Source organism: Vulpes vulpes, chromosome 6 (assembly GCF_048418805.1).
Source record: "Vulpes vulpes isolate BD-2025 chromosome 6, VulVul3, whole genome shotgun sequence".
NCBI lineage: Eukaryota > Metazoa > Chordata > Mammalia > Carnivora > Canidae > Vulpes > Vulpes vulpes.
The window spans coordinates 109559486-109584714 of record NC_132785.1 but is presented as its reverse complement, the minus strand read 5'-3'; the positions used below and the strand labels follow the sequence as shown (position 1 = coordinate 109584714).

At 46.8% G+C, this 25229-nt stretch overlaps 1 long non-coding RNA gene across 1 annotated transcript; it reads left to right on the top strand.

Annotated features, from left to right (window-relative positions):
* The first annotated feature begins 2326 nt into the window (after positions 1 to 2326).
* LOC140599232 (uncharacterized) lies at positions 2327 to 4859 on the top strand. Its single transcript, XR_012001916.1, has 2 exons — positions 2327 to 2686; positions 4004 to 4859. It is a non-coding gene; the product is annotated as an uncharacterized lncRNA (long non-coding RNA).
* The last annotated feature ends 20370 nt before the right edge of the window (positions 4860 to 25229 follow it).

The following is a 25229-nucleotide window of genomic DNA, read 5'->3' as shown; positions in this document are numbered from 1 at the left end:
GAGGGCGAGGGAAGGGGAGGGGGGAGGAGAGGAAGGAAGGAGGCGGAGGGGGGCAATCGTGTTATTAACCGTGTCCCTTTCATAAGCAAATATTCTGATTGCCATCAGTGAGATGAGAGGCTCATTAATGCAGGAAGCAGAGAGGTGATTAGAGAACTTTCAAGAGCTATTGAGCTAAGCGGGAGGGAGGGTTGTGGGGATCTGGAGGCCAGGGGAATTTGGGGAGGATTGGGCTGGGAGGAAGCCGCTGGACTTTTCAATTCGATGGGCTTTCCTCCTCTTCGGTCCCCCTCAGCCCCTTGCCCTAGTCCTATTTCCAAAGGAGTCCCAAAGCCGTCGGCTTGGCTCAAGTTGCAAAGAATGCAAAAAAAAAAAAAAAAAGAAAAAAGAAAAGAAAAAAAAAGTGAGTAAAAACTTCACAAAAGTCACATCTTCTCTCAAGACTCCATCAACCCCGGCAGCCCGGGTGGCTCAGCGATTTAAGCGCCGCCTTCAGCCGTCTTCAGCCGCCTTCAGCCCGGGGCGTGATCCTGGAGTCCCGGGATTGAGTCCCACGTCAGGCTCCCTGCTTGGAGCTGCTTCTCCCTGAGCCTGTGTCTCTGCCTCTCTCTCTCTTTCTCTGTGTGTCTCTCATGAATGAATAAATAAAGTCTTAAAAAAAAATAGAAAAGACTCCATCAACCCTGATGCTAAACTGGGAGTCTGCAGTCAAATTTCCTAGCCCCCCAGAAAGGTCTGTCTAATAGCATAGGTTTTTAAAATTGTGTCATTGTCTTTAAAAAATCATCTCTACTCTCTGATTTGCCAGTCCCCACAGTTCCTATTTATTGACCCCATCCTGCCTCACTTTATGTTTCTGTCTGGTCTGTGCTGTCATTTGTGTCAGCAGCCCCTGGATAGAGCTGGGAACTGCCAGCGGCCCTGCAGGTTGGGAGTTGAGGGGGAGGCATGGGGACAGGAGGCAGACATGTGGGGTGGTGGCAGGAGTGGATGCCACTGATGCTGCCTCACATCCTCTCGGCGCACCTCTGATTTCAGCCATAGCTGTAACTATGGCAGGTGAATGCATCCCAAGCACAGGGGCCTCAAGAAGCACTATATGTTTCTCTCCAGTTCTCTGCCCTAGGAACTTCTCCAAGAAGAAAGTGCTCAGCAGTACCCCTCAAGCAATGCACAAGTGCAGTGGAGGGGTATGGGAGAGTTTATACCCCAGGGGCAACCCTTAGCCAATGGGGAGCAAGAACCTGTGGGTAAACACTCCAAGGCTTTCCAGAAGGGTGATTCTGGGAGGTGTTCTTTACGGAGCTCAGAAGCCCTGGAGGAGTCAAGCCCACTCCTATAACAGCCCTCTGGATAACGCACTCTTTAATTGGCCTTTCCTTCTTATTGGCCTCACTTTGTCCACCCCTCATCCCTGTTTCCTGGTGTCAGCTCTCACCTACCTGTGCCCAAATTTGCTCAAGCTCTGTTTTCAGGGAACATGAACTAAGACGGTGGCCACATGTGTCCCCAGTACAGAAGGCAGGAGAGAATTACCAGGAAGAAGGGGCAAGCGCTGCATTGGAATGGCCTCCTGTGGCTCTGAGCAGCAGTGGTGTTAGAGACAAGGGCGTGTGCAATACCTGAAGAGCCAGGACCAGGGGCCAGGGAGCACATGGAAGCTATAGGTGGAGCTCAGGTGGGACAAAGCCCCAGGGGGAGCTGGAGATGACAACACCTGAACCCCACACCGTGTGCCTTGATCAGGGACAGCCAGGGATGTGGCCCTATGGCAGCACACAGCTACCACACCGGGGCACAGGGTGTTTCAGACATTGCTTAGTCATTTTGGAATGCTTCTGAACCCCTCGCCACTTCCTTTCCCAGATGTGGACGTGATAAAGTCCCTATGACAAGCAGGAACCCTGCCCAGTCCTTCCTCACACTGGGGTCATTGAGCTCCCAGAATCATCCCAAGGCCTGGTTTCAAATTAGAGGCTCCCAGCTGGAGACACAAAAGGGGGCCAGGCTGCCTCTGGAAAAGGAATCTGAGGGCAACTCAGATTGACTGACTCAGGGCTCAGGGGACTCCTAGGGAGCTCTGTTGTTTCTATCCCCCAACCCCCACACCCAAAGGGATTCTCTTCCTGGAGCCAAATTGTTCCCTCCCATCTTTATTCTGACCCTAAAAATGGGAGAGCCACCAGCAAAGAGACCAAAACCAAAATAGAGGACAAGGAAAGAACTGGAAAGAGGAAAAAAAGAAAAGGAAAAGGAGGAAAGAGAAAAAAGAGAGGGAGAGAGAGGCACTTGGAGATTTTCAGAACAATCTCCATTCTGCACGGTGCTTTCTGTTTAAAAAAATGAAAAAGGAATGATGGAGAAGGGGAGAGAGTCAGACAAGTTTAATGATGTGTGTTCAAAGCTCAGATTGGAAAAATGACAGAGAAAAGCAGCCTGTTTCGGCACTAATAAATTGTTCTCTGCCGTAAGAGGCGCCTGTCGCGGCATTAATACAGGCCCCTAATACACGGGTCAGGGTTAAGTAATTCTCTCCGGCAACTTAAGCGAATAATGAAGCTGGCAGCGGCTGGTGGTGCGGTGGGAGAGATGGTCTATGCCGCCGGCACTTTGTCTTCATTTATTATGCCAGCGGCGGCACGGACGGGAAGCCTCCGCCGAGGAGATATCGCTTCATTTCGGCAAGGTAATGAAAGCCGGGTTGGGGGGAGGATAAACCAATTTGCCGGCTGACACTGGAAGGAGTGATTTGCGGACTCAAGAAAGGGAGAGGAGGGCCCATGCGCAGGGAGGCACAAGGCTAAATAAACCCAAGTGGGCCAGGGCCCTTCCAATCTGCAGAGACCTGGTAGGGCAGGGCCACCGAGTGGGGACAGGTGGGCCGAGCTGGGGGGAAGCAGGAGACAAACCCAAGGATCCAGGTGAGTGGGCAGGTGGGTGCAAGGACCCGCTGGGAGTGAAGGGAAGAACTGAGAACCCGCCAAGGAAAGAAAGGTCACAGAGGTATCGGGCCAAAGCTGGGGAATGAAGCATTGCAGGAAGGGATAGAAACCGGGACAGGAGCTGGGGACACAAGTAAAGGTCAAGGGTAGTCTGGCAGAAAAAAGTGGGTGGGAGTTACAGGGGGAAAGTTTATGTTGGCTGATAACCAACTTGAAATATCTGGAACTAAACTGTCTTTGAATGGAGTGTCTGAAGCTCCTCCAGGACACTCCGATGGTCAGATGGTTTGGTGATTACTTCCTCTATAGACAGCATGGGCCAGTTTGGCCATGAGAGTCACCTCTGGCAGCTTCTGTCCTCCAATGATATCCTCAGGCAGCAATCTGATTTTAAGTGCAGAGGTCTGAGGGTGTCACTGAGGAGTAAGTTGAGGTGCTATCCCAAACCTGGAGTATCTCTTCCCTCCAAATCAACTGCAGGAGTACCACCACCACCACCCCCGCCCCGACACACAGACACCGGTTCTGCCTTAAAACTATGCAGAAACTCTCTCCTGGGTCAGATGCTCAGTTGAGTCTCCCTTGCCTTTAAGTACTCCCTCCAGGAGTCTAGCTCAATTATAAATTATTGGGACGCCTGGGTGGCTCAGCGGTTGAGCATCTGTCTTTGGCTCAGGGCATGATCCTGGAGTCCTGGGATCAAGTCCTGCATTGGGCTCCCTGCAGGGATCCTGCTTCTCCCTCTGCCTGTGTCTCTGCCCCTCACTCTCTGTGCCTCTCATGAATGAATAAATAAAATCTTTTAGAAAACAAAAATAAATTATCATTCTTCTCCACTAGATGAGAGGAGGTAAGAGAACAGGACAGAACAGGTAAAGGGACCGACTTCTTTCTGCCAGGTCTCACAGAACGTTGGTAACTGTGTCTTGTATGTACTTCAAGGTCACACCTGAACCAGATAGAGCACTCACAGGAGCAGGCCCAGCCCCGGGGATCTAGACAGGGTTAGGAAAGGTGACATTGCTCCATTCCTTTCCCAAACACTGTCACCTTCCTTTCAGAACCAAGACCTTTGGACAGCTCCAGCCAGAGCTCCAGCCAGAGCTCCAGCCAAGAAACAAGATTTCTTCCCCTATTAAACCATCTTCAAGTTCCCTAAGACCCATTCTTACTCATCCCCCCACCATCAAGGTGAGGAGATCTTCAGCAGTCAATACATGACAGGAGTCTCAACTTCCCCATCCTCCTCTTGCCAATAAGCACTTCTCTCCCTGATGCCCTACACCCAATCCTCCTCCTCATTCCCCGCCACTCCACCCCACCCCCCCTACTCCCAAGTAATGCTGCCACTTTTCTCCCCTGATGTGGGTTAAGGATTTCCAATAAGGACCAAGTATTTGAAGCTTAACACTGCAGTCTCTGGAGGAGCCAGGCCAATTTCACACTAATCTAACCCATGAAGGAAGAAAGCATCGGAAGCCAAAATTACATCAAAGAGAAGTTAATGCCGAGAAGCAGGCGACATAAAAAGGAGCTGCTTTCAGTTTCAAATGACTACACCAATCTGGATTAAGAGATCAGCCTGCCGAATGCCTATATCACCATTTCTGTGCCCGGGCACCAGGCAGGATGAAGCTTCGTCCTCAGGGGCCACTCTGATTGGGGGTCAGAAGAGAAAAATGAAGTTTCCACCCTAACTCTGCATTGGAGTGACATAGGACATGCCCTGGGCTATGGGCTTTTGAGGAAAAAAAAGTTAAAGAGACAAGGAGGAACAAAAGAAAAAAGACAAGAAGGAAGCTATCAAAATGTTAGCTTCATCTTTAGGTGATTTTTCCCCTCCTTATTGCTCCAAATTTCCTGTTATAAAGTAATATTACTTTCATAGTAACAAAAATAAAATAGATGTTTAAACAGTAATGGAAACCCAGTGTTTTTTTTTTCTCTCCATCTGGAATTTATATCTCCAGGCATTTTCCTTGGCACAGCCCTCAGCACAGTTATGTTCATATGTGAAAAAGCACTTTATAAACGTGTAGAGGATTATGGAGGGATAGTGGTTACCAATTCATAGACTAATTCTGTGACAGAAATGTCAGCCTAAGAAGTTCTTAACACTTTAAGTCCTCCTTTCTCGCAGGATATGGGGGCTCTGTACTGTTGGATTCTTAGCCCTTCCATAGAGCCTCACTGAATACCACTGACCGAATGGGTAAAGGAATGAAGAAAAGGCCAAACAAAGTCATTTGGCTACATTTCATTTGACCACAGAATTGCTCCAAAGTAGTCATTTTAAATCTATCTCTCTTCCCCCACAGGGCCTCACTGCTCCCTTCCAAACATATGCCCTGGCTGGTGCCTTCTAAGTACCGAGATCTCTTTTCCCCTTATATGCTCCCAGGATGGCAAGCATTGCTTGGACAGCCGGTACCCCCACACCCCTGCCGGCCCTGAGACCACCCATCTTTCCCAATCTGCCCACTGCTGGGCTTCTTTCTGTTCCTTGAGACTGAAGTCCACTGATCCGAAAGTCCCCTGACCCTGGGGAATGACCCAGAGGATAAAGAAGTAAAGGCGCAGCAAAAGCAAGTGGACCTAACCTGCAGCGCCCCTGGAGTGAAGCCGCCAGTCATCCAGTTTTAAGTGGAGCTGGAGTGAAACCAGCCTGCCCACCCCTCCTCCTGTCCACCCCCAGGCGGCAGCCTGACAAGTGTAAATCCCAGAATGAATGAAGGCGCCCGGCCTCATGGAGCCGGTGTCTCCGTGCGCATCTCCGCACTGATTGACTTGTAGCCTCTGCGAGGCTGACTCTATCAGCTCCTCGGCGCCTCCAATTCCAGGTGTGATTTAGTTTGGAGATGAGAGGTGACAGTTAACATTGGTACTCGTCACTGTAGATCAGACGCAGTCACGCTGTCTTCCCCCTCCCCTCATCCCCAGCCTGCCTCGGCCCTCCTCCTAGACAGACGCCTCGGACAGCACAGTGCAAGCACTGGCTCTGGCCACCGCCCAGCAAGCGCAGCCCGGGCTTTCCTTCCAGGCTCCTTTCTGCCCTCCGCATTCCCAAGGGTTTCCGCCAAGCCCAATGCCTTCCTCTGGCCGGACCCCAAATGGCCCTACCACCCTTGTCTTTGCAGGGAAGCCCCAGAGTTCTTTATTTTCACTGCCTCTCCACCTTCTCTCTCTCCTGGTTAGCCCAGCCTCTAGAGGCCCTCGATTCCTGCTGGCCTTTGGCTCAGGATCCCCTGCAGGTGACGGAGGCATGCTCGCTGGGCTAGCGCCTTCCTCAACAGGGGCATGATTTCAGTTTTCTTTCTTTTACTTTTTCATTGATGTATAACTCACACATAATGCACAGTTAAGTGTAGGGGGTGGTTACCTTTTACAGACAACAACCACTCGTGTGGCCATCACCCAGATCAAGCTATAGAACATTTCTAGCAGGCCAGCTGCCTCCCTCACATGTCCATCCTCCAGGCAAGGAGACATTTAAGAATAAAAACCTTTGTTAAAAGGAGGCCTGGCTTAGATGTGAGAGTGAAATCCCCTAGTCCTGGAGGATCCAGAAGAGTCCAGAAGGTTGTGCGTGTGGAGGTAATGTCTCCGTGCCAGATCCAGGAAGCTCACAGCCTGGGGCAGCCAGCGTGGCAGAGTGGCTTCTGACTTGATGCTCTTATTCACAGCCGTGTCCTGTGACAGTGAGGTTGCGGAGGTGGAGATCTCAAAGACTGCTTGGTCAGGCTCCTCCACCAAGTAAGACTACATCCCAAACCACGCTGGCCCTTCTAGTTCCTAAAGAGTCACCCCTAGTTTGACAGTGTGACCTAGTCAGTGGGGCAGTTTCTTCTTCCTCCAGACCCAATCTCTCCTCTCTTTCTTCTTATATTATATCTTCTTCTGAAGCCCATTTCATTCATTCGACAGGCCTCTGGTAAGGGTCTGGGGCATGTAAGCTCTGCAGGCATGTCCCAGAGACCAGGAAGATGCAATCCTTCTTGAACAATCCCTAGCCTTGTAGGAGGAATGGACATGACCCTCAACTCAACACAGCAAACAAAGTAAGTGCTCTGTTCAGAGAGCAGCAAAGAAACAGAGAAGAAATATATATATATATATACCCAGCAATGTGCTGGTAAATGTTTAACCGGCTCTTCAGGAGAAAAAAAAAAAAGCCCTGATTGTAACTTTGCCCATTACCATGGCGTAAATCCCAGCATGGCCAATTTCAAGTCACTAACATGATGCCACTGAATGCAGAGCTGGGAAGAGATTCACATAATTGGCTCTTACGAGCAGGTGGGAGCCACGTTTGAGTTAGAGCCAGAGGCCTTCTGTATACAATATATATACTCATGTATTCAAATCAAAATATGGTAGAGTTCTAGTACTCTAGAAGAATCTATCATGCCCTCTTACCATCAAGGGGAGATTTTAAAAAAATATTTTAATTACATATTTTTAAATAAAAGTATTTAAGATGTTCAACATGATCTGATATTCATATACACAGTGGTTACTACAGTCAAGCTAATTAACACATCATCTCCTCACACAGTTACAATTTTGTGTATGATGAGTACATCTGATATCTCCTCTTAGCAAATTTCCAGTGTTCAATACAGTATTATTAGGGACAGTTATCATGTCTGTACATTAGATTGCTAGACTTATTCATCCTACATAATTGTAACTTTGTACCCTTTAGCCAACATCTCCCAAAGAGAAGTTCTTGAAAGTAAAAATCTTGTTGGAAGAAGACCTGAATGAGATGTGAACAAAATCCCTCAGGCCATGGAGGACCCAGTAGACTCTAGAAGATAGGTAAGGAGGTAGTTCCCTGAATAAGTAACCACTCCTTTCTAGGCTTTTAGAAAGTGCAGTATGGAGTGAGATAAGGGACTTTAACCCTGCAACCCTTAGAGTTCTAAGGGGTCCTCAGTGATGATTCAGGGACCACTGATAAGGGGGCTCCAGGAGGAGGAGTAGGTGGGGCTCCAGATACCCTGCTCCTCTGATTCAGCTTTAGTGGCTCCACTGATGTCTGTGACCTGTGCTGGATTAATGCACAGGATTTCATTTGAGGAAAAGTTCTGCAAGTATAGTCTATGCTCCCCCTGATGCTCCAAGTGATCTCTGCAGCACTATCATGCATTGATTCTCTGGCCACAGGACCTTCTACACTTCTTCCATCATCCCTGAGCCCTGCACTGGGCTGGGAATAGTGTTCCTACCTTCTCAACAGAAAACACCCTCCATCTCCCCACCACACACACACACACACCTGCTACATTCCTCTTCTGACTTCACTCCTATTCTGAATTCACACCTATCTGCCTTTGCAGCTGCTGAGAATGCAGATTCCTGATCTTTGGGTACCCTATCATCTTGGGTACTGCTTGGGGCCAGAGAAGCCCTTGGAGTTCTCCTGGGCAAAGGTGGAAGAACAGGGCTAATGTCATCCTCTTTCTCCAACTCAAGCTAAGGACCCTAAAAATACTTTGACCTCAAAGATGTTCACACATGAGAAGGAGAAAAGCTGCTTCTGACATCAGAGAGCTGACCTGGCACTCACAGGTAGACTGTGGTGCTTTCCTGGTGACTGTAAACAATTTCACAGAACACCAACATCAGACGAAGCCACTCTGTAACCGTGATGAATCAAGGTGAAAACAAGACTGCCTCAAGATCATGTCTTAACATAGACAAAAACAAGAACATTATCCAAAACATAAAATGACCAACTACTCCCCTCTCTGGACTAACTGGTTGATGCCTGCTTCTTTACCAATTATAGATTTAACCTAGATCTATTTCTGTTTCCTTCTAGGTAAGCCTCATTAAGATACCCAATCATAGAACTGCTCCAACTTCCTGACAGCATTCTGCCCAGAGCAAAGCCCCACTTCCTTGAATCCTCCCCCATATCACCTACCATGAGTCCAAATCTTACAATAATTCATTTCTAACACTCTCTTACAACCCACAGACAACCCACAGTTCCCCATGACTTGTATTTGCCTTCTTGTAACAAATCAATATGCCCAAATTTGGGCAACCACGAGCACATTCCTGATTGCTTGGCCTGGGGGACGTTGGCACCCGCGTCATGTCTTCTCCATTCACAAACCTTGATGCAGAGGCTCAAGGACAGGAAGTCACATGCATGAGGTCAAAGAAGTTTGGCAGGGAGGTGAGAAGGTCTGGTGCAGGCCCAGTAGGGAAGCAGGGTTCAGGAAAATGGGACTCACATTTATAGGTCAGGCATTTCTTACATGGGTCTTTCAAAAATCACAATCCAGGGAAGTGAGGGGTGTATGCCTCATTTCACAGCTGAGTAAATAGGGTTTGAGACAGAATAATAATTTGCCAAAGCCACACAGTAAATGGCTGGGATTTGAATTCAGGTGTTAGGGACTGAATGTTTGAGTCACCCCAAAATTCATACGTTGAAGCCTTGACCCTCAATGTGATAGTATTTGGAGATAGGGCCTTTGGGTGGTAACTGGGTTTAGATGAGGTCATAAGGGTGGGGACCCATGATAGGATCAGCATCCTTACAAGAATAAAAGGAGAAGCCAGAGCTGTCTTTCCCTTTCTCTGCCCTGCAAGGACACAGTGAGAAGGTGGCTCTGTACGAGCCAGGAAAAGGGCTTTTGCTAGGAACTCAACTGGTCAGTACCTTGATCTTAGACTTCCAAGTCTCTCAAGCTGTGAGAAATAAAGGTGTGTTATCTAAATCACCTGGTCTGTGGCATCGTGTTCTGGTAGCCTGAGTAGATTAAGGCAATAGGTTTGTCTAATTTCAGGGGTGAGGCCATAGGAAGTCCATTCCTTGATCAATTTTTTCTTTTTTTTTTTTTAAAGACTTTATTTATTTATTCATGAGAGACACAGAGAGAGAGAGAGAGAGAGGGAGGCAGAGACACAGGCAGAGGGAGAAGCAGGCTTCATGCAGGGAGCCCGACGTGGGACTTGATCCCGGGCCTCCAGGATCAGGCCCTGGGCTGAAGGCAGGCACTAAACTGCTGAGCCACCCAGGGATCCCATCAATTTTTTCCTATTTTAATATTAAAATTTCATTTTAAAAGTAATACAAAGCAAATTCTTATCATAAAATAAATGACAATGTTTAGCCAACCTTAAGTCTTGGTCTTTCCTCTTGATCTCCCAGAGATGATCACTTTTGGTAATTTGGTGTGTATTTTTCAGTTCTTTTCCTATGTACTTACATGCATATGTGAATGCCCTTAGAAAACATGTATCATCATTGTTCTGTGGTGTGGGTTCGTTTTTACATAAGTGGCTTTCTATGTGTTGCTCTGCAGCTTAGCTTTTTTCACTCAGCAGTAACTGGAAGCTCCACAGAGTCAAGGATTTTTGTCTGCCCTGTTCACAGCTGTGTCCCCAGGACCTAAAAGAGTGCCTGGCACACACAGCAGGTGCTCAGTAAATGTTTGTTGGTTAAATGAATGAGTGAACAGACACTATCTTGGTGAGCCTTTCATGGAGGGCCTGCAGAGCTCCCACATTGTTTTCACCACTGCATGATGCTCCATGATGCTCCACAGTGGGCAGGGCAGGATGTGGCCCTGTATTTTGTGCAGCCATCCCCTGTTGATAGACACTTACTTTGTTCCTGGTTTGTCACTCTCAACAATGCAGAAGTGGACACTGTGCCCATGTCACCTCATGCATGCGTGCATATGTCTCTCTAGAAAAGATACCAAGAAGTGACATTGTTGGTTCATAAGGAATGCATGGCTTTAATTCTAATTATCTTTTCCAAACAATCCCTACTTTTTTTTAATAAATATTTTTAAAGACTTATTTATTTATATCCAGAGAGAGCCAGTTGGGGGAGGGGCAAAGGGCGAGGGAGAGAATCTCAAGCAGACTCCCTGCTGAGTGCAGAGCCCAATGTGGGGTTTGATATCATGACCCACAAGATCATGACCTGAGCTGAAATCACAGGTCAGACCCTTAACTGACGAGCCACCCAGGCGCCCGGCCCCCAAATAATCCTTTCAAAGATTTACCACAAACACTTTCATCTGCAGTGCATGAAAGTACCCACTTCCTCACACTCTTGATGATCCTTGATGTTACCACACAATGTTTGCCTCCTTGGTGGATGGAAATGGTACCTGCTTTAACTGTTCTGATTTTTTTTTTCCATTTGACGAAAAGGACCCTGGTATAATGTCTATGGAAGAGACATGGAGAGAGAGGTAGAGGAGATACTGGAGTTTTTTCAGGGGAAATAGGTAAAATGAAATAGCTGAGACTTACTGACCACAGCTCTGTGTTGATGTGAAGTCCATGTGTGGAGGCAGAAGTATCTGGGTTTGAATCCTGACCCCACCACTTGCTAGCTGTGTGACCCCCAGTAAGTCACTTAGCCTTTCTGAGCCCTGAGTCCCCCATCTATTCCATGGGAATAATAATAGTACCTACCGTACAGAGTTGTTAGAAGAATTAAATGAGTTAATGTTTGTTCTTAAAGTGCCTGCCTCTAAAGTTTTATTAGTGATTCTTAATTAAAAATATTGTAGGCCAGAGGCTACACATTTTTTATGTATATCAACTCATTTAAGTCTCATATCAGTTTTAATGAAATAAATCCTCTTGCTAATCCCATTAGAGGGAAAGAGAAAAAGGGGGAGGGGCAAAGAGAGTTTGAGAAATTTGTCCAGGGTCAAATAGTTCTGTTGTTATGGACAGAGCTAGGATTTGAACCCAGGTTTTCCAGGACCACTTCACCACTACACTACATGTCAGGGTTGTAAAACAGACAGGGAGGAGCAGGATTTAATTCCTTGGGGTGGCTGTGAAAAGGAGGATACAAGTCTCAGAAAGGAATTTAGGAGGAGGCTGCCATAGCCTCTGTCAGAGAGCACCCTGGCCTTGTCCGGGATGTCCCAGGCTTCAGGGCAGGGGCTCACTTTTCCACCTTCATTAGTTCTGTGGTCCAAAGTGAAAAAGCCTTGTGTCCATATGCAGCCTCACCATGTCCTTGCTCTGTGAACTCAGGCAAATCTCCATTCTGGAGAGCCTCTTACCTCCCTCTGTCAAAATGCAGGCAGGGTTCCCTGAGGATCAAAGCAATAACGCCTGCAAAAACACTACATACGTTGCAGACCCAAGAAAACCTACTGTGCTTCCTTCTTTGGGCCTTTGGGCTGTTTCCAAATCCAACGTCCTCCCAATTCTCCCTTCCTGAAGCTCACATTGTCACCGGAAGATCTAAGATCAGCAGCATTTCAAGGGTGATCAATGAGCATAGTCTGCTGCAGGTACAAGCAATAAGGGGTGTATTGTCTCAAAGAATTTAAAAACAATCATGAGAATAATTGAAAGTCATTCTGCTTTTTATCGCTAACATGTCCTAGCAATTCTAAACCATGCCAGTGATAAAACACTCTTCCCTGGAAAACTTTTATGAGTCTAAGTTCTAAATGCCTGCATTCGGAATGGGCCATTCCCCCACCCTACCCTTGGTACACCTCTGGGTAGGAATTCTAGTTGGTACAACTGTATCTGCTTCAATAAGGGGTCTTTCCTTGGGCTTCGGGGGGGGGGTGTGGCTGGCAGGAGGCCAGTAGCAGGGGAGGATGGTTCTAGGGACCATGGATAAGAGAGTCATTATGACTGCATAGCCAACATCCCAAAGTAACATGGCTTAAAACAATCACCACTTTATGGCTTAGGATGTTGGGGTTGATGGGCAGCGCTCAGCCAGGACAGCACAGCTCTGCCCCATGTGGTTTGGCTGGGCTTGGCCTACGGTTTGCAATTTGGGCTAGAGGATTGAAAGTGACCTCCCTCTCATGCCTGGACCCTCAGCTGGGATGGCCGGAACATGGGTACTGCTCCCTCTTTTTGGTCTTTCATCCTCTAGGCTTTACTCTGCACATAGCTTTTCTTTGTCTGCACATTAAGTTTTCTAAGAAGATAACCCAGACTTCTTTACAAGGTCACTCAGAAACCCCAAGAGACCAAAAATGGAAGTCAGAAGGCACCTTCAGCCCCTGGCATAGAACTTGCACAGCCTCCCTTTTGCTACAAGTCACAGGCCAGTCTTGATTCAACATGGAAGGCAACCCACGAGAGTGTGAATTCAGAGAGGTGGATACTTGACTCAGCCAGGTACCACCTTGATTCTGGGACTCTCCTGCATGCAGGGAGTCGCTGCCGACAGGTGACCTGGCTGTGCAGCTGAGGATTCTCTGAAGCCTTCCATAGCCTCACTCCAGCACACAGACTTTGGGCAAGGCCTGGCCTCCCCAGGGCCCTCTCTCAAGCCCACTTTCCAGAATAACTTTTCCTGACTTTTCCTAATACCCATTAGAATTCACCCTTAGGACTGTCTGACCACGCTGAGTGGTGCTAGTTGTCATTCAGTGTACTGAGTCCCAGGCAGCCTGGGGCCTATCCCTCCCACCTCACAGGCAGCCAGAGCAGTCTTCTGGGATAGCTCGCTTGGAGAAGCTTCCAGGCATCATGGCAAGTGGGGGAGGGAGAGGTTTTAGAGCAGGTGGGGGCTTGACATATCCTGTGTCACCGTGTGGCTCGGCACCCCTGACTGACTATATGCCAGTGGGAAGTGCCATGCTGTCCAGAAAATTAGTGAAACCTCAGCTCTGGATAATTTGGGGAGTTTCCTCCTGAGCAGGCTCTGTCTGTACCTTTCCTCCATACTTTCTGGCAGAGCGAGTAACAAGAACACAGGTAAGCCATACTTCTCTGTCCCATGCTTTGCGCCTTGGCCTTGGGAAATTGTCTCACTGCAAGGAGGGCCTGCTATCCAGGGGGCCTCAGGTGTACTCCTGCCCTGGTGCTGGAAGCTCACCTACGAGGCCCACGGCACACAGCTAGTTCAGGCAGGTCCCTCCAGCCCCTCTTAGCACTGCCACCCTCCCCCGCTTTAAGCTGCACCCAAGTGTGTATATCTATTATAAGAAGGGGGAGAGCCAGCCAGCAGTATGTCATGGGAGTGATAATTACATCCCCAACTCCCATCATGCCGTCTGCTGCTGACCTCTCACCCTTCCTTTCCTTCAATCACCCCCCGGCATCACTCACTCTGACAGAGCAGCGGCACAGGCCCTGTGACCTGTCAGCCCGGGGACATGACTTATAGGGCCTCGCAGGTGGACAAAGGGAAGGGAGATAGGCCACATAAATCTCCCTAGTGAATAAAAGAGAGTAATGGAGTGCGCTCTCCAGGTCTGCGCTAGCAGATTCCCGTGGTCTTGTTATTTGGCGCAGAGTTACGGTGATGAGGAAGTGGCCCAGGCTGACATGTGGGTCCCAATCAACCTTGCCAAAGCCAAAGCTCCACACAAGTCCCAATGTCACATCCATGCTGAGGTCCCTGGGGAGAACGGGACAGGCGTGAGCAGCAGGACCATGGATGGCAGCTCCTAGGCTGGTTTACTGCATCATAAGGGGAGGGAAGGAAGGAGGAAGAACCAGGCTCAAACCCCTGGCCTGACCCTTGTTGGTTGAGGTTCTCTGAGCAGCTCCATCGGGAGCTTCATTCTAGTCAGTAGACAGAACAGGACCATCACCAAGCCTGCAGATCTCTCCAATATCTTGAGAGAGTCTGGAGTGGGGCCTCCAGTCACCTGGATGGTAGACATTGTGTGGAAGACTTCATGAGTTGTGTGTAGGACTTATCAGGGTCTTTCCAAGCTTCACTGATTAGCATAAGGGGATCTGTCCTCACTAAAGCATCTGAAAATGAATGGGAATCTGATAGACTAAAATCCTGAGCATGGCAGGCATATTCCCCTTCCACAGATGGATCCTTGAGTTGGTATGAGTTGACTTCTGAAACACTCTCATTCATCATAAGACACAGGCCAGCTTCCAAGTCCTTCTTTACCTATTCATTTAGTCACGGGGCTACAAACTGGGCTCCATAAGCCAAATATGGCCCCACAGATGTCTTTATGTGTTCTTCAGTTGTTTTATCAAATTGGAACTTGCCTTTCTTCAGACAGGGTAGGGTCACAGGACACACTCACAGATACCTGTCATCTCACTCTATCCCAGTTCCATCATTTATATCACCTGACTCTTCCCCATAGGAATCATGAGGATGCCCTTGTTACCCAAGCATGGCTACTGGGTGGTCCCACTCGGACCTTCCATCCTGCTTGCAGTCCTTCTCCACTTTACCACTTACTGCCAGCCTCTTACATCTATCTGGATGTTGCATTAATTTCCTCAAACCTTTTGTAGCTTTTACTGTACCTGAGTCTCATAATATCTCCCTGAGAGAGCAGATAGCATCATCCCCATTCCCTACTTGAGCAGATGGAGAACATGAATCAGAAGAGTTAATCAGCTTGCTTTGGGCCATACAGCTGGTCAATGAAAGAGAGATGAGGACCCAAAGATTCTGATTCCGATGTCTTTTTTCACCAGACCATAATCCTACTGAGTTGTTGCCTCCACCACACCCAACCACAAATTTGTAGTTGAATCATCATATTTCAGAGTTCAAGGTCTATTTGCCCAATTCTCTATCCTATGAACAAAGAGCCTTCATGATAACCACAACATAGGTGTTCCTACAGTCCCTGTTGGCATCTTCTGGGGCCAGAGAGCTCACTAAAGCTCAGAGGGATGGCTTGCTCCATCCTTGGGCAGTATTTGTCCATAGAAAATTCTTATCTTCCTGGAGCTCAAATTCATGAGGTCCTCTAATTGCTCCTTTCAGGATCCACATGGAAAAGTCTCATTGACTTTAAGAATTTGAAGACCCTTCGTCAGGCCAAATAGGCTCAGTTGCTATGTCAGTCGGAATCACAAGAGACAAAATCCTGACCCCAAAAGGAATTTATTGGTTTGTGAAACTGGCAAAATCCAGTATTAGTCACTGTGGAACCCAAGTGTTCAAACAACATTTTCAGGAACCTGTCCCCATTTCTTGCCTACACCTTCCTCCTCATTGACATTATTCTTAGGCACACTCCCCATGTGGCAGCCCTTGGCGGACTCAGCCTAAGTCCCACCAGCTCAGCACATGTGGCAGAAAAAGATCTCTTCTTTCCCAGTGGTTCCAGAAAAGGCCATAAATAGGGCTCCCTTTGACTGGGCTTGGATCACATGTTCACCCCTAAGTCAGTCCCTGTGTCCAGGAAGATGGACACCTTGGAATGGTCAGGCCTGGGTCATATACCCACCACTGGAGGTTGATTTTACCTACCTGATGCATGCAGTGAGGTGGGTGGGTACCCTATGAAAAATCATAGAGCTCTTTCTAGAACAAGGGAGAATGGATGTTGGACCAAAACAACCAGTGCCCACAGTAGTCATCATGGTTTGGAGGCCCATCCCATCCTGATCACCTTCTCCGTGCGCTTCCTGGTGTGTTGCTATTTCTCTGCGGGGTGTAGTTCAGAGAGTAGAACCCAATTTCCCATGTGTGATATCAACTGTGAAAATTGGGTTGCGGGTATAACCTACCCCTGAATACACCCCACTTCCATCACACGTGAAGGGTCCCATTTGCTATTATGTGACCACACTGCAGTTCCGGCTCTCTGAGTCTGCAGGCAACTCATCACAGATACTGCCACTTAGCTACCAACCTCCCCTGTGTGTTAACACCATGGAAGTTTTTAAAACAAAGGTGCATAGTTTTATACATAATCCTATTCAATCTTAGCTTGGTAGTTTCAGCCCCATGATTGCAGCGCTAATATAGGATCGCTTTGGCAGCCCTAAACTGTGTGTATGGCTATGTGTTTCCTATCCAAGACTTTGATTTTAAAAAACTTAACAAGACAGGATTAAGAGCAGAGCCCTGTGGCCTGCCACTAGACATTCCATCTAGGCTGACATCAATCCAATGACAGAATAGCAGTAACACCTATCTCCTAAGATTGTCGTGATGATTAAATGAGTTGATATTTGTAAAGTTCTTAGAACAGGACCTGGCTCATGGAAAATAATAGATAGGAAAGTGTTTGCTAAACAAACAAACAGCTGAGACTTGATTGATCAAAAAAGATGGACTAAGGCTGTGCTATTCTTCAACCCATATTTCTGTATCAGGCCTCAAGTCTTTTGTGATATGTTTTTTTGAACACCTTGCAATATAAGAATATGATATCTCTGGCTTTCCTCTCATCAATCTTATAAAACAGGGAAAGTGAGGTTTGGCTGGTATGAGCAGTGCTGGCCCCTTGTGACCCACATACCTTTCTAGGAGCTCCAAATCCATCTCTTGGGTAAGCACACTGTTCTAAACTGGGGAGCATCAATCTTACTAATAAAGAATGTGTGGCACCACCTATTGGAAATTTGAAACAATGTGGTATTAGTGTCTTTCTCCTTAGAGTCAAAGTTATACTCAATCAAGAAGAATAAATTCAGGGATACCTATGTGGCTTAGGCGGTTGACTGACTGACTCTTGATTTTGGCTCAGGTTGTGATCTCAGGGTCCTGGGATTGAGCCTCACATCAGGCTCTGTGCTCAGTGTGGAATCTGCTTGGGATTCTTTCTGCCTTTCCCTCTCCCCATCTCCCCCCACTTGTGCTCTCTCTAAAATAAATAAAATCTTAAAAAAAAAAAAAGAGTAAATTCAGTTTCCTTGAGGCCCAAAACAACAATCCCTAACCAAAGTCAGAACCCTTCTCCTGATCACTTACCAAGCTAAGCCGTGGCCTCTACCAGTAAAGAAAAGCACCTGCCTCCATTAAAAATGTTGTGACCTGGAAGTCACAGAATTCTCAGCCATTGTGCCTTGGTTGTAAGGATGTGTAGAGCCTGCATACCAAGAAGTCCAGAGGCAGCAAGTCTTAGGGTTGTTTTAGCAGCTTAACCATATCTCAAGGACTCAGATTCTTTATTTCTGTTCTGCTGTCCTGGGCTGTTGGTTTGCGCCTCATCACAAGATTGCTACTGCAGTTCCAGGCATTGCAACCTTCTTTGAGGCACAAAGAAAGGGGAAAGATCAGCACCAGTGAATTCTCTTCTCTAACCTTTTCCTATGGGGAAGCAAAATATATTTTCTAGAAGTCCCTAGCACACTTCCTCTTTGTACATCATTAGCCAGATGAAGATCACGTGGCTGAGACACTGAGCCAACTGAGCCACCCAGGTGCTCCCCATAGGACATTTTAAACCTTCCAGGCAAACACTGTGATGCTCAGCATCAGTCAGACACTACTAGCTTGAGGTAGTTCACAGCTTCCACATTCTGTCACACTACATTCTTTGCAACGGAATCATATCTTTGAGAAGCTGGCTTTTCGGTGGTTGCTGTGATAGAAATCAATGTGGAACGCCAACGAGGTGACGGTGTCCAATATAACAGCAAAGTCTGAGAAGATGTGCAGTGCCCAACAGGCACACCCATCCTATTGATATGTAAGTGGTCTGTGAGGACAAAAAAGTTTTCATTTCAACTTACACATATTGTTTTTTTGAATGCCCATTTAGTTGTGAAGACTTGGCTACCTAAGTAGTTTAGATCTAGTCAGTTAATAAATGGAACTTGTAGGTGTTTCTTTCCAGCAAAGGGCATCATGAAAAAAAAAACAACTAAGGTGCTAAGAACTCCGGGAATGGAGAAAGTTGGGCACCTCTGTTCTTTCTTGTTCCCCACCACACTTCTCATTATTGTGCCCCAGCTTGTCCACACCTGGGCATCCTGAAAAACAACAGGCAAGGTAGGGAGCTCGGTGAGTCTTCATTGATTCGATGGCTGAATATATCTCTGCTCAATGCAAGGCCCTGCTCTCTGTGCTGGGACAGAGCTGTGAACAGACCGAAGAGGCCCTTTTCCATGGGGCTTTTCTTCAGTGGGATGGAGATGGAAGATGACCTTAGCCGGAGGTGGGATGAGACTGAGGCCTGGGAGTAGGCTCCTATAGACGGAGCTGAAACTGTATGAGTCCAAGGACTCATCAAGCAATGCCCTGGGTAGAACATTCCATGTGAAATCAAGAGTGGGGCCAGTGGGGCCAACAGGTCACCCTGCCTGGCCCTAGGACAAGCCCAAAACTGGGGTCCCCTTCTCTCTCTGGGAGCATCTGGATGGTGAGCAAAGATCCCTCCATCATCACATCACCAGCTCTGACCCTCGCCTCAAGCAGGGTCAGGATCAGCTGAACGGCTCCCTTCTTGCTTGGAAAGGGGTTGCCACACAATCCCAGGGTGAGACGGGGAGAGAGGGAGACCTTCCCTCTCTAGCCTCACCAGCTGGGCCAGGGCCTCTGAAGAGCTGCAGTGCACGGCCCCCTACCCCTCCCCCAGCTGCCGTTTAACCATGATGGAAGCTGCTGTCAGTGCGCAGCGACAGTAATAAACACTCTTCTTAATAACACAGGGTGTACCTCTTATTAAAATGAATGGACTCCCACGGCGCAGCCTGGGGCCGCACGGCTGGCAGCCAGCCGGGGACAGCAGCCCTCAACTCAAGCAGTTTATCTGCTGTAATTACTGGCAGGACAACGCAGTGGGGGCTACTGGGGGACGGGCTGGAATGGGTCCAGGCCCAGACCAAGCTCGGAGATACATCCACACACTTGGGACATGTCCCCACAGAAGGATCTCAGTATCCCCCTAGACCTCATACCCAAAACACACCTTCCCACATCCAAGGGAGCATATACACACCCATCCAGGGACACAGGCACACATCTGGAGTTGACATGGGAACCCTCTGATGGGACCCACATCTGTCTGGTGTGGCAAAAAAGCAGCAAGAGGAACTGCTCAGTGATGGCCCAATGCCACAGGGATGGGGGAGGAATAGGGTTGTACACCTAAATAAGGCTCAGAGAGCACACACACAGCTGCAGGGGGGGCCAGGAACCAGGTGCTTGCCTTCTTGGCAGTATTTGAGATCAAGGAGGCACAGGTGCCTCTGAAGACCTTATGAGATCACAGAATCATAGGCGTTTGCTCTTGTGGCACTGTGGCATTTAGCAAAATTATAATTCATCATTTTAAGATATTTTATTTAGTTTATTGAAGGAATGAGTGAATTAGTGAATTAACTAGAAGTTTTGCAGGGGAACAGGATGAAGTATGAGGACCTCTCTGAGAATGCATGCACACAAGCAGAAACACACACATGAACACAGATACCCAGGCACAGATATATTGCACATATATAAACACATACACACGTAGATGAACACATGCAAATGTTCACACAGGAACACACATGCACACTCACATCTGACACACCCCTTTCTCCGGCTGGCTCAGTGTTAGAAATGAACACACTGGGGGTGCCTTGGTGGTTTAGTAGGTTAAATGTCTGCCTTCGGCTCAGGTCTTGTTCTCAGGGTCCTGGGATCGAGCCCTGCATTGGGCTCCCTGCTCAGTGGGGAGTCTGCTTCTCCCTCTTCCTCTGACCCTCACCCGTTTGTGCTTACTCTCTGTCTCTCTCTCAGAAATAAATAAAATCTTAAAAAAAAAGAGAAATATACTGTGAGCTTATGCAGATGCCCTGAGATATACCCCATGATACCTTGCTTTTTAAGTTGTCTTTCCTCTTGAGAAGAGAGGGAAAAATATTTTGTGAAGACATGAGAGAGGTGAGATAAAAGGATGGGGGGCCCATAGCATTTCTTCCTTGTGGCCCTGATTCAAGCTCCTGGCAGCCCAGCCTGTTCATAACTATGTTGAAGGCCCATCAGGCAGAGGCCCTTCTCTTCCTCCCATGGAGCCCAGTATTTTCCTGCTCACAGGGAAAGAGACACCTCCTAGGGGTCCTCCTGCAAGGTAGTGGTTTTCAATTCCATCGTGCCCAGGGCTTTATAGAAGTTCCATTTCGGGAGGCTGAGTGAGAAAGTGTGTGTGTGTGTGTGTGTGTGTGTGTGCGTGTGTTTGTATGTGTGTGTTCACACATGTGTGTAGAGAGTATGCATGTGCCTGTGGTTCAGAGAGGGCTAGACTTCCGACCCTCCCAGTTGGAGAAACTCTCCTTTTCCATCCCAATGCTAAAGTTACATAAAAGAACTTGCCCAAAGGGTTCTAGTGTTTACAAATATTCAAAAATTAAAAACCACCAGACTAGCCTAAGAATGACCACATCTTGCTCATTTTTGTCCAAGTTGGGCAACATCAGAAGTCATATGGATGAAGTTTTAACTAATGAAATACTAATAAAACCAGTCATTTCAAGTCTTTGCTGAGCATCTCCTCTTTGCCAGGCATGGCAAAGCACTTTAGAGAGGCGATTTCATCAAATCCCCACAACTGTATCATCATCTCCAACTTATAATGGAACACATTGAAAGTAACAGTACCAGGAGTCCCAGTCAGGCCACCTGACTCCAGAGTCTGGGTTCCCTATCAGCATACAACACTGCCCTTGGAGGAAGCGAATGCATGAACTTGACTTCATGAGCCCACTGTAACCAGCTGAGTTCGCCAGCCTATTCTTGGAAGCTATTCCTTACAAATGAGGTGCTGAGCTGAAGGGATGCTTTCACACTAGCCTCCTAGAAGTGATGGCTGGCTGCAGTGGGGGAACTGGCCCCATGCCTCATACAGCCATTGGCCTGCACTTCTGCTTCTAGCTTTGGATGACTAGCTTATATTTGGCCCATCTGGCCTCCAAGAACAACTAGTAAAGCTGGATTTAAAAACTGAAAATATACAACATGGATGAATCTTGAGGACATTATGCTAAGTGAAATAAGCCAGTCGCAAAAGGACAAATGCTGCATGATTCTACTCACATGATATACCTCCGGTAGCCAAATTGACAGTTTCAGTTTGGAGACAAAAAAGAGTTCTGGAGATTGGTTGTACAACAATATGAATGTACTCAACACTACTAAATTGTACACTCAAAAATAGTTAAAATATATTGGGAGAACCTAATATAGTAATGTTTATAACATAATATCAATGAATATATAATAATAATAAGGAACACCTAAATATATAAAGCAAATATTAACAGACCTAAAGGGAGAAATTGCAATACAATAATGGTGGAGGACTTTAATAACCCCACTTACATCAATGGATAGATCATCTAGACAAAAAAAATCAATTAGGAAACATCAGCCTTAAATGACACATTAGACCAGATGGACTTGACAGGTATATACAGAACATTCCATCCAAAAGCAACAGATTACACAGTCTTCTCAAGCACACATGGAACATTCTCCAGGAGAGATGATATGTTAGGCTACGAAACGAATCTTAACAAATTTAAGAAGATTGACATAATATCAGGCATCCTTTCCAGCCCTAACGAGATGAAACTAGAAATCAATTACAAGAAAAAAGTTGGAAAATTCACAAATATGTGGAGATTAAACAACATGCTACTGAACCGCCAATGGGTCAATGAAATTTAAATTTAAAAATACCTTAAGACAAATAAAAATGTAAACCCCCTACCAAAACTTACAAGATGCAGCAAAAACAGTTCTAAGAGGAAAGTTCATAGCAGTAAATCCTGACATCAAGAAAACATGAAAAATATCAAATAAACAACTTTATACTTCAATGAACTAAAAAAGAGGTACAAAGCCCCAAGTTAGTAGAAGGAATGAAATAACAAAGATCAGAGCAGAAATAAATAAAACAGAGACTAAAAAGGTAGTAGAAAAGTTCAAAGAAACCAAGAGCTGGTTCTTTGAAAGGTAGACAAAACTGACAAACCTTTAGCAAGATTCACCAAAACAAAAACTCAAATGAATAAAATCAGAAATAAAAGAGGAGACACTACAACTGATATCACAGAAAGACAAAGGATTATAAGAGACTACTATGAACAATTATGTGGCAACATATGGAGCAACTTAGAAGAAATGGATAAATTCTTAGGAACATATAACCTATCATTGTTCATGAGTGAATCATGAACAAATAGAAAATGTGAACAGACTGATTGTTAGTAAGGAGATTAAATCCATAATCAAAAACCTCCCAACACACAAAAGTCCAGGACAGATGGCTTCACTGGTGAACCCACCAAATATTTAAAGAAGAATTAGTACCAGTCCTTTTCAAACACTTCCAAAATTCAGAAGAAGAGAGAACACTACAAAACCTATATTGCGAGGACAGATTATCCTGAAAAGAAAAGTAAATTACAGGCCAATATCCCCAGTGAACATAGATATAAAACTTGTCAACAAAATATTAGCAAATCAAATTCAACAATACATTAAAAGAAACATACATCGTAGTCAAGTGGGATTTATCTCAGGGATGCAAGGATGGTTCAAAATCCTCAAATTGGTCAATGTGATAACCACATTAACAAAATAAAGAATAAAAATGATGTGATCATCTCGATAGATGCAGAAAAAGCATTTGACAAAATTCAGCATATATTCATGATACTCTCAACAGAGTGGGTATAGAGGAAATGTACCTCAACATAATAAGGGCCATTTATGACAAGCCCACAGCTAACATCATACTCAATGGGGAAAAGCTGACAGCTTGTCCTCTAAGATTAAGAACAAAACAAGGATGCCCACTCTCACCACTTGCATTCAACGCAGTACAGGACATCCTAGCCAGAGCAATTAGGCAAGAAAAGAAATTAAAAGCATCCATATTGGAAAGGAAGAAGAAAAACTGTCACTGTCTGCAGATGACATGATATTGGAAAACACTAAAGACTCAAAAAAAAAAAAAACACTGAAGACTCCATAAAAAAATTGTTAGAACTAATTAATACAGGGAAATTCAGTCAAATTGCAGGATACAAAATGTATATATTAAAATCTGTTGTGTTTCAATACACTAATAATGAACTATGAGAAAGAGAAATTAAGAAAATTCCATTTACATTTGCATAAAAAAATACCTGGAAATAAGTTTAACTGAGGAGGTGAAAGACCTGGACACTGAAATAACCCAAGTGCCCATCAATGGATGAATGGATAAAGGAAATGTGAAGACCTCAGCCCTCCTGCAGCCACCACATACCCTGCAGCCTCACCCCTACCCTCCCCAGACTCCACCGGTCATGGACTGGTCAGCCTTCAGGGGAGGGTGGCACTGCATCTGCATCTCCAAAATTACCCACTCCTCTTCCTTCTCTCCATCTTCTTTCCCCCTCTTTCTCCTCTTCCCAGTTTCTCAGTAGTGGCTTGTCTGCTTCACCTGAGCCACAGGTGTAAACAGTTGGTGTCTCCTCTAGATCCTCTGGCTCCGTGCTTCTACGACACTTAACTTGGCTCCAAACCACAGGAATCACTTTCCCTCCAAGCTAAAGCAGGGCCAGTTCAAAACCACAGTTCCTATCACAGCTCAGTGGTTCCAGGCCAGCTTTTGGGGGATAGGTCATGAGGAGACAGGACCCAGAATTATGGGGACGGAAATGGTTACAATATGACCTGCATTTGGTGCGCACCATGTAGAAGGGTCTTGCTTCCGTTACTTCATGCTCACAACAAAGCTATGGTGGTAGCGTTAGCCCCATTTTACAGATGAGCAAACTGCAGCTCTGAGTGATTACACGAGTGCTTTCAACCACTGAGCCATGCTGCTTCCACTGCGGCTGGAGGAGCTTGCCTCTGACCCCCTAGGCTTTCCTCCCATGAGTCCTCCTCAAGGACTGGGCCCATCAGCTCTAGGTCAAGGGGACTAGAGCTGCCTCTAAATGGACAGCTGGCCACTGGGCCAGCCGTGGTGGACCCAAGGCCCGGGGAAAGTTCTAGAGGTGAGGCTTGTGATGAACCCCACTTTAACTCTCCAACATCTGTATCTGGGTGGCTTCAAGGGACACCTTGCATAGAACAGGAAGTTAAGAAGGAAGGTGTGAGCTGTCGTGGGGAAAAGCACATTCTCACTGTTTTGCACTGACAGTGACAACAACCGAAGCTGCCATTGTTTGAGCCTGGCACCTGCTCTGGGCCCCTGCATCCTTGTTGCTAACATCGTGACCCGTGGGCATCAGCTGGGAGCTTATTAGAAACGAGGGCTCTCAGGCCCCACTCAGATCTGCCGAGTGGGAATGTGCATTTTAACAAGATCCCCTGGGGATTCAGACACTGCTTTATAGCCCTTAGCACCACATTCCCAGGACGTGGGATTTTTTCTCCTTTTGGACCTTACGGCTGAGGAAACGGAGGCCCAGAGGCGTGGAATTCGTTGTCCAAGGTCAGTGCTGCAGTTTGAGCGCCGGCGGCCTGGCTTCAAAACCCAGAGAGAAGTGACGGGAGGTTTCTGAGCCGATCCTCTGATTCTGAGCTTTGGATTCTTATTTTCTCCCCGGACTTCCCGGGTAGAGTCAGGGAGGAGGTCCCTCGGGGCTGCTCTGGTCCCGGGCCTCGCC